Raw genomic sequence first — 10,713 nt, 5'->3', positions numbered from 1 at the left:
CCGCGCTCCTTTGCTTGACGCTGAAAAGCGGGGCGGATGCTTACCCACGGCAGAAAAAACCCTTCTATCTTGCATTGCCCTTCGGCATTACAATTGCACAAGTATGAACTCGGTCGGGCTGAGAGGTGAAGCCAGAGACAAAAGAAACCAAAGGAGCCCCATGAGGTGGGAACAATGAACGAGCAAGCGCCGGGCACGCGCGTGCAGAGCGCGTGGACAGTACACGCAGCATATCACGTTATTGCACGGCACATGTTACAAACAATCACATTGTTGCTAGGCACTTGGACAGGGCAGCTTTGGTATAAAGCCAGCCCCGGCCGACAACAACGGGAACTCTGCGAACATCGCATTGGTGCGTGGGGTTCCGTCGCTCGCATGGTAAAGCAACGATTCGGTCCAACAGCAATAGCTGAGTCTGGGGTCTTCGTGATTCTCAGCGGATCCTTTCCACGGACCTCAGACAGGTCTTCACTTTGTGCAGCTGGAGATACTGTTTTCAGTCATATTAACAATGTGGTCGCCTAAAAAGAAAAAAGAAATTGTTAACATGCTCAGTGAAAAAACAGCACGCTACAGAAAACATTAGTCACCAATGCTCTTGGCTGTGAACGGTAAAACACCAGTGAAGAGCCTGCCCGCCCTCCTACCCATGGCAACTCCATTCCAGATGATGGCAACAACCTCTGCATACACAATTTAGTATATATGAACAAATTAACCACGGATGCCTAGAGCTCAGTCCGCCCACCCCTGACTCTGCAGCTCCGGGCAGAGCAGCTCCGAGCCAAACACGCACACGTGCAGACCGAAGTTCCACAGCACGTTACAGACAACATCACTACAACAGCACCAAAAATGCTCAACAACAAGAAGAACTCCAAGACCAGACCCCAAATCGATCAGAAGAACCGGCACAGAGGCAGCAGTGAGGCGAGCAGCCTCTACTGCAACCCCGGAATAAAAAGGAGCCCAACGTCACGGCCCCTTATGAATGGCACTGGCGCAAACACGCAGGGACAGCGCAAGCACAAGAAGCTGCTGCAAGACTCAAAAACTTCAAGATGCTGGGAAGAAGTGCCAGTCCCTGAGACTGGATGGGTAGAGAGCAGAGCTGCCGATGCAGCCCAGAACTACGCCATAAACACAACTGACCAGCGACATCCAAGGCACAAGAACCGTCCACGCTTTCGGCTGCTGATACAAGAAAACCAGCACCCAATTGGCGCTGCGCCAATCGGCACCGGCATTCCAGATCCCGGGATGGCACCCGAGATGCCTGTCGTGCCCCTCGAGCACAACGAGACCCCAGCATCGTCTGACAGGCGCAAGGCAGGCTTCCCGAACTACACGACAACAGACACAGGCTGGAGCTGCCCTGCCCGGCACACCCTGCCATCGCTCTGCAAAGTCCCCAGGGTCTTTTCACCGCCCAAAGGGGACTGTTCCTGGATGGCTCTTTCCCCTATGGGAACTTGAACACCCTCCCTGCGATTCCCAGCCCCTTCCCAGCCCTCGTGTCTCCACTTAGCTTTCAGACGGCCCAGGGACCGAATCCATCTTCGACAGAGCATAACACCACGTGCGCTAACGGGCATCTCCCCGCATCGCCGGGTTCCTCCTCAACATCTACAGTAACACGAGAAAACACACGCTCACCGAGCCGTGCCAGCACGCAGTATCGCGGGGTGAACGCCGACCCCTTCCGCAGCACCCACCTCCTGCTAAGTTCCACGGCGTTCCGCTCAGCGTGTGGTGCCTCGGGCGCAGTCAGAAACCCGCATCGCTCGTGACGCCTAAGACAGCGAGAAACAAAAGAACCGTAGCGCTTGGAACGAGTCCCCTGCCCCACGCTCCTCCTCGCCCCTACCCCGGCTCACCGCAAACGCTCCTCCAAGTGCAAAGGGCCAAAAAGGAGCCTGCAAAACAAGAAGGAAACGCTGAACCGAGTCACCACGCGACACTGGGCTCCTCAACTCCCACCGCCGCCTCACCTTCTCGGCTGCTGCTGGTCGGCGTGCGGCTTCGCTCCTCCGAGCTCGTCTGCGGCACCTGCAAAAACAAAGGCACCCGCTCGGACGCTGCCCGGAAGCACAGCCTGCCCGCGGACGGGCCCGCCTCCCCCTCCCTTACCTGGGCCGCTCGCCCGCCTGCCCGCCCTTGCTTTGGACTGCCACGCTGTTGACCACAAAGAGGTTCAGCTACCGCCCGTAAAACACAACCTGACTAGGCTCGGGTTACACAAACGGACTTGCACTTCTTTGACTCATTTTAAGCAGAGCCTCTCCTTGGGGAAAAAAAATGCCCACTCTGAGCTTCCGAACACTAGGGAGCCGTGGGGAAACCAGTGAAAGCCAAGACCGACAGCAGCAACGTCAAGTGGAATTTCGCTCCAATTCTGATGGTGCACTTGAAAGCCTCTCTCTGTCCTACCAATGACTGGTCCCTTGTAGGAAGAACAAACTTTCTTACCTGAACAGCCTAAATTGAAGACGCCCGCCCCCCCAACAACCTGATTGGCTGCCTGCGCACATCAACTGCCACTCTCCCGGTCTAGCAGCGCTCCGCCCCTCCAGCCCTCCCGAGCGATCCGATTGGCCCGCTCTGCATCCTCACTCGCCTTCTCGCCGCCCTGCCGGGACCGCCCCACCCTTTGCCCGCGCGGCTTCCAACTGCCGCGTTTAAAAGGAAACAACAAACCGCGCTCCTTTGCTTGACGCTGAAAAGCGGGGCGGATGCTTACCCACGGCAGAAAAAACCCTTCTATCTTGCATTGCCCTTCGGCATTACAATTGCACAAGTATGAACTCGGTCGGGCTGAGAGGTGAAGCCAGAGACAAAAGAAACCAAAGGAGCCCCATGAGGTGGGAACAATGAACGAGCAAGCGCCGGGCACGCGCGTGCAGAGCGCGTGGACAGTACACGCAGCATATCACGTTATTGCACGGCACATGTTACAAACAATCACATTGTTGCTAGGCACTTGGACAGGGCAGCTTTGGTATAAAGCCAGCCCCGGCCGACAACAACGGGAACTCTGCGAACATCGCATTGGTGCGTGGGGTTCCGTCGCTCGCATGGTAAAGCAACGATTCGGTCCAACAGCAATAGCTGAGTCTGGGGTCTTCGTGATTCTCAGCGGATCCTTTCCACGGACCTCAGACAGGTCTTCACTTTGTGCAGCTGGAGATACTGTTTTCAGTCATATTAACAATGTGGTCGCCTAAAAAGAAAAAAGAAATTGTTAACATGCTCAGTGAAAAAACAGCACGCTACAGAAAACATTAGTCACCAATGCTCTTGGCTGTGAACGGTAAAACACCAGTGAAGAGCCTGCCCGCCCTCCTACCCATGGCAACTCCATTCCAGATGATGGCAACAACCTCTGCATACACAATTTAGTATATATGAACAAATTAACCACGGATGCCTAGAGCTCAGTCCGCCCACCCCTGACTCTGCAGCTCCGGGCAGAGCAGCTCCGAGCCAAACACGCACACGTGCAGACCGAAGTTCCACAGCACGTTACAGACAACATCACTACAACAGCACCAAAAATGCTCAACAACAAGAAGAACTCCAAGACCAGACCCCAAATCGATCAGAAGAACCGGCACAGAGGCAGCAGTGAGGCGAGCAGCCTCTACTGCAACCCCGGAATAAAAAGGAGCCCAACGTCACGGCCCCTTATGAATGGCACTGGCGCAAACACGCAGGGACAGCGCAAGCACAAGAAGCTGCTGCAAGACTCAAAAACTTCAAGATGCTGGGAAGAAGTGCCAGTCCCTGAGACTGGATGGGTAGAGAGCAGAGCTGCCGATGCAGCCCAGAACTACGCCATAAACACAACTGACCAGCGACATCCAAGGCACAAGAACCGTCCACGCTTTCGGCTGCTGATACAAGAAAACCAGCACCCAATTGGCGCTGCGCCAATCGGCACCGGCATTCCAGATCCCGGGATGGCACCCGAGATGCCTGTCGTGCCCCTCGAGCACAACGAGACCCCAGCATCGTCTGACAGGCGCAAGGCAGGCTTCCCGAACTACACGACAACAGACACAGGCTGGAGCTGCCCTGCCCGGCACACCCTGCCATCGCTCTGCAAAGTCCCCAGGGTCTTTTCACCGCCCAAAGGGGACTGTTCCTGGATGGCTCTTTCCCCTATGGGAACTTGAACACCCTCCCTGCGATTCCCAGCCCCTTCCCAGCCCTCGTGTCTCCACTTAGCTTTCAGACGGCCCAGGGACCGAATCCATCTTCGACAGAGCATAACACCACGTGCGCTAACGGGCATCTCCCCGCATCGCCGGGTTCCTCCTCAACATCTACAGTAACACGAGAAAACACACGCTCACCGAGCCGTGCCAGCACGCAGTATCGCGGGGTGAACGCCGACCCCTTCCGCAGCACCCACCTCCTGCTAAGTTCCACGGCGTTCCGCTCAGCGTGTGGTGCCTCGGGCGCAGTCAGAAACCCGCATCGCTCGTGACGCCTAAGACAGCGAGAAACAAAAGAACCGTAGCGCTTGGAACGAGTCCCCGGCCCCACGCTCCTCCTCGCCCCTACCCCGGCTCACCGCAAACGCTCCTCCAAGTGCAAAGGGCCAAAAAGGAGCCTGCAAAACAAGAAGGAAACGCTGAACCGAGTCACCACGCGACACTGGGCTCCTCAACTCCTACCGCCGCCTCACCTTCTCGGCTGCTGCTGGTCGGCGTGCGGCTTCGCTCCTCCGAGCTCGTCTGCGGCACCTGCAAAAACAAAGGCACCCGCTCGGACGCTGCCCGGAAGCACAGCCTGCCCGCGGACGGGCCCGCCTCCCCCTCCCTTACCTGGGCCGCTCGCCCGCCTGCCCGCCCTTGCTTTGGACTGCCACGCTGCTGACCACAAAGAGGTTCAGCTACCGCCTGTAAAACACAACCTGACTAGGCTTGGGTTACACAAACGGACTTGCACTTCTTTGACTCATTTTAAGCAGAGCCTCTCCTTGGGGAAAAAAAATGCCGCTCTGACCTCCCGAACACTAGGGAGCCGTGGGGAAACCAGTGAAAGCCAAGACCGACAGCAGCAACGTCAAGTGGAATTTTGCGCCAATTCTGATGGTGCACTTAAAAGCCTCTCTCTGTCCTACCAATGACTGGTCCCTTGTAGGAAGGACAAACTTTCTTACCTGAACAGCCTAAATTGAAGACGCCCGCCCCTCCGGCAACCTGATTGGCTGCCTGCGCACATCAACTGCCACTCTCCCCGCCTATCAGCGCTCCGCCCCTCCAGCCCTCCCGAGCGATCCGATTGGCCCGCTCTGCATCCTCACTCGCCTTCTCGCCGCCCTGCCGGGACCGCCCCACCCTTTGCCCGCGCGGCTTCCAACTGCCGCGTTTAAAAGGAAACAACAAACCGCGCTCCTTTGCTTGACGCTGAAAAGCGGGGCGGATGCTTACCCACGGCAGAAAAAACCCTTCTATCTTGCATTGCCCTTCGGCATTACAATTGCACAGGTATGAACTCGGTCGGGCTGAGAGGTGAAGCCAGAGACAAAAGAAACCAAAGGAGCCCCATGAGGTGGTAACAATGAACGAGCAAGCGCCGGGCACGCGCGTGGACAGTACACGCAGCATATCACGTTATTGCACGGCACATGTTACAAACAATCACATTGTTGCTAGGCACTTGGACAGGGCAGCTTTGGTATAAAGCCAGCCCCGGCCGACAACAACGGGAACTCTGCGAACATCGCATCGGTGCGTCGGGTTCCGTCGCTCGCATGGTAAAGCAACGATTCGGTCCAACAACAATAGCTGAGTCTGGGGTCTTCGTGATTCTCAGCGGATCCTTTCCACGGACCTCAGACAGGTCTTCACTTTGTGCAGCTGGAGATACTGTTTTCAGTCATATTAACAATGTGGTCGCCTAAAAAGAAAAAAGAAATTGTTAACATGCTCAGTGAAAAAACAGCACGCTACAGAAAACATTAGTCACCAATGCTCTTGGCTGTGAACGGTAAAACACCAGTGAAGAGCCTGCCCGCCCTCCTACCCATGGCAACTCCATTCCAGATGATGGCAACAACCTCTGCATACACAATTTAGTATATATGAACAAATTAACCACGGATGCCTAGAGCTCAGTCCGCCCACCCCTGACTCTGCAGCTCCGGGCAGAGCAGCTCCGAGCCAAACACGCACACGTGCAGACCGAAGTTCCACAGCACGTTACAGACAACATCACTACAACAGCACCAAAAATGCTCAACAACAAGAAGAACTCCAAGACCAGACCCCACATCGATCAGAAGAACCGGCACAGAGGCAGCAGTGAGGCGAGCAGCCTCTACTGCAACCCCGGAATAAAAAGGAGCCCAACGTCACGGCCCCTTATGAATGGCACTGGCGCAAACACGCAGGGACAGCGCAAGCACAAGAAGCTGCTGCAAGACTCAAAAACTTCAAGATGCTGGGAAGAAGTGCCAGTCCCTGAGACTGGATGGGTAGAGAGCAGAGCTGCCGATGCAGCCCAGAACTACGCCATAAACACAACTGACCAGCGACATCCAAGGCACAAGAACCGTCCACGCTTTCGGCTGCTGATACAAGAAAACCAGCACCCAATTGGCGCTGCGCCAATCGGCACCGGCATTCCAGATCCCGGGATGGCACCCGAGATGCCTGTCGTGCCCCTCGAGCACAACGAGACCCCAGCATCGTCTGACAGGCGCAAGGCAGGCTTCCCGAACTACACGACAACAGACACAGGCTGGAGCTGCCCTGCCCGGCACACCCTGCCATCGCTCTGCAAAGTCCCCAGGGTCTTTTCACCGCCCAAAGGGGACTGTTCCTGGATGGCTCTTTCCCCTATGGGAACTTGAACACCCTCCCTGCGATTCCCAGCCCCTTCCCAGCCCTCGTGTCTCCACTTAGCTTTCAGACGGCCCAGGGACCGAATCCATCTTCGACAGAGCATAACACCACGTGCGCTAACGGGCATCTCCCCGCATCGCCGGGTTCCTCTTCAACACCTACAGTAACACGAGAAAACACACGCTCACCGAGCCGTGCCAGCACACAGTATCGCGGGGTGAACGCCGACCCCTTCCGCAGCACCCACCTCCTGCTAAGTTCCACGGCGTTCCGCTCAGCGTGTGGTACCTCGGGCGCAGTCAGAAACCCGCATCGCTCGTGACGCCTAAGACAGCGAGAAACAAAAGAACCGTAGCGCTTGGAACGAGTCCCCTGCCCCACGCTCCTCCCCGCCCCTACCCCGGCTCACCGCAAACGCTCCTCCAAGTGCAAAGGGCCAAAAAGGAGCCTGCAAAACAAGAAGGAAACGCTGAACCGAGTCACCACGCGACACTGGGCTCCTCAACTCCCACCGCCGCCTCACCTTCTCGGCTGCTGCTGGTCGGCGTGCGGCTTCGCTCCTCCGAGCTCGTCTGCGGCACCTGCAAAAACAAAGGCACCCGCTCGGACGCTGCCCGGAAGCACAGCCTGCCCGCGGACGGGCCCGCCTCCCCCTCCCTTACCTGGGCCGCTCGCCCGCCTGCCCGCCCTTGCTTTGGACTGCCACGCTGTTGACCACAAAGAGGTTCAGCTACCGCCCGTAAAACACAACCTGACTAGGCTCGGGTTACACAAACGGACTTGCACTTCTTTGACTCATTTTAAGCAGAGCCTCTCCTTGGGGAAAAAAAATGCCCACTCTGACCTCCCGAACACTAGGGAGCCGTGGGGAAACCAGTGAAAGCCAAGACCGACAGCAGCAACGTCAAGTGGAATTTCGCTCCAATTCTGATGGTGCACTTGAAAGCCTCTCTCTGTCCTACCAATGACTGGTCCCTTGTAGGAAGGACAAACTTTCTTACCTGAACAGCCTAAATTGAAGACGCCCGCCCCTCCGGCAACCTGATTGGCTGCCTACGCATATCAACTGCCACTCTCCCGGTCTAGCAGCGCTCCGCCCCTCCAGCCCTCCCGAGCGATCCGATTGGCCCGCTCTGCATCCTCACTCGCCTTCTCGCCGCCCTGCCGGGACCACCCCACCCTTTGCCCGCGCGGCTTCCAACTGCCGCGTTTAAAAGGAAACAACAAACCGCGCTCCTTTGCTTGACGCTGAGAAGCGGGGCGGATGCTTACCCACGGTAGAAAAAACCCTTCTATCTTGCATTGCCCTTCGGCATTACAATTGCACAGGTATGAACTCGGTCGGGCTGAGAGGTGAAGCCAGAGACAAAAGAAACCAAAGGAGCCCCATGAGGTGGGAACAATGAACGAGCAAGCGCCGGGCACGCGCGTGCAGAGCGCGTGGACAGTACACTCAGCATATCACGTTATTGCACGGCACATGTTACAAACAATCACATTGTTGCTAGGCACTTGGACAGGGCAGCTTTGGTATAAAGCCAGCCCCGGCCGACAACAACGGGAACTCTGCGAACATCGCATCGGTGCGTCGGGTTCCGTCGCTCGCATGGTAAAGCAACGATTCGGTCCAACAACAATAGCTGAGTCTGGGGTCTTCGTGATTCTCAGCGGATCCTTTCCACGGACCTCAGACAGGTCTTCACTTTGTGCAGCTGGAGATACTGTTTTCAGTCATATTAACAATGTGGTCGCCTAAAAAGAAAAAAGAAATTGTTAACATGCTCAGTGAAAAAACAGCACGCTACAGAAAACATTAGTCACCAATGCTCTTGGCTGTGAACGGTAAAACACCAGTAAAGAGCCTGCCCGCCCTCCTACCCATGGCAACTCCATTCCAGATGATGGCAACAACCTCTGCATACACAATTTAGTATATATGAACAAATTAACCACGGATGCCTAGAGCTCAGTCCGCCCACCCCTGACTCTGCAGCTCCGGGCAGAGCAGCTCCGAGCCAAACACGCACACGTGCAGACCGAAGTTCCACAGCACGTTACAGACAACATCACTACAACAGCACCAAAAATGCTCAACAACAAGAAGAACTCCAAGACCAGACCCCAAATCGATCAGAAGAACCGGCACAGAGGCAGCAGTGAGGCGAGCAGCCTCTACTGCAACCCCGGAATAAAAAGGAGCCCAACGTCAAGGCCCCTTATGAATGGCACTGGCGCAAACACGCAGGGACAGCGCAAGCACAAGAAGCTGCTGCAAGACTCAAAAACTTCAAGATGCTGGGAAGAAGTGCCAGTCCCTGAGACTGGATGGGTAGAGAGCAGAGCTGCCGATGCAGCCCAGAACTACGCCATAAACACAACTGACCAGCGACATCCAAGGCACAAGAACCGTCCACGCTTTCGGCTGCTGATACAAGAAAACCAGCACCCAATTGGCGCTGCGCCAATCGGCACCGGCATTCCAGATCCCGGGATGGCACCCGAGATGCCTGTCGTGCCCCTCGAGCACAACGAGACCCCAGCATCGTCTGACAGGCGCAAGGCAGGCTTCCCGAACTACACGACAACAGACACAGGCTGGAGCTGCCCTGCCCGGCACACCCTGCCATCGCTCTGCAAAGTCCCCAGGGTCTTTTCACCGCCCAAAGGGGACTGTTCCTGGATGGCTCTTTCCCCTATGGGAACTTGAACACCCTCCCTGCGATTCCCAGCCCCTTCCCAGCCCTCGTGTCTCCACTTAGCTTTCAGACGGCCCAGGGACCGAATCCATCTTCGACAGAGCATAACACCACGTGCGCTAACGGGCATCTCCCCGCATCGCCGGGTTCCTCCTCAACATCTACAGTAACACGAGAAAACACACGCTCACCGAGCCGTGCCAGCACACAGTATCGCGGGGTGAACGCCGACCCCTTCCGCAGCACCCACCTCCTGCTAAGTTCCACGGCGTTCCGCTCAGCGTGTGGTACCTCGGGCGCAGTCAGAAACCCGCATCGCTCGTGACGCCTAAGACAGCGAGAAACAAAAGAACCGTAGCGCTTGGAACGAGTCCGCTGCCCCACGCTCCTCCCCGCCCCTACCCCGGCTCACCGCAAACGCTCCTCCAAGTGCAAAGGGCCAAAAAGGAGCCTGCAAAACAAGAAGGAAACGCTGAACCGAGTCACCACGCGACACTGGGCTCCTCAACTCCCACCGCCGCCTCACCTTCTCGGCTGCTGCTGGTCGGCGTGCGGCTTCGCTCCTCCGAGCTCGTCTGCGGCACCTGCAAAAACAAAGGCACCCGCTCGGACGCTGCCCGGAAGCACAGCCTGCCCGCGGACGGGCCCGCCTCCCCCTCCCTTACCTGGGCCGCTCGCCCGCCTGCCCGCCCTTGCTTTGGACTGCCACGCTGTTGACCACAAAGAGGTTCAGCTACCGCCCGTAAAACACAACCTGACTAGGCTTGGGTTACACAAACGGACTTGCACTTCTTTGACTCATTTTAAGCAGAGCCTCTCCTTGGGGAAAAAAAATGCCCACTCTGAGCTCCCGAACACTAGGGAGCCGTGGGGAAACCAGTGAAAGCCAAGACCGACAGCAGCAACGTCAAGTGGAATTTCGCTCCAATTCTGATGGTGCACTTGAAAGCCTCTCTCTGTCCTACCAATGACTGGTCCCTTGTAGGAAGGACAAACTTTCTTACCTGAACAGCCTAAATTGAAGACGCCCGCCCCCCCGGCAACCTGATTGGCTGCCTACGCACATCAACTGCCACTCTCCCGGTCTAGCAGCGCTCCGCCCCTCCAGCCCTCCCGAGCGATCCGATTGGCCCGCTCTGCATCCTCACTCGCCTTCTCGC

The sequence above is a fragment of the Patagioenas fasciata genome, unplaced genomic scaffold (genome assembly GCF_037038585.1).
Source record: "Patagioenas fasciata isolate bPatFas1 unplaced genomic scaffold, bPatFas1.hap1 Unplaced_156, whole genome shotgun sequence".
Taxonomy (NCBI): Eukaryota; Metazoa; Chordata; class Aves; order Columbiformes; family Columbidae; genus Patagioenas; species Patagioenas fasciata.
The sequence above is the reverse complement of the archived record's forward strand: the minus strand, read 5'-3'. Positions refer to the sequence as shown.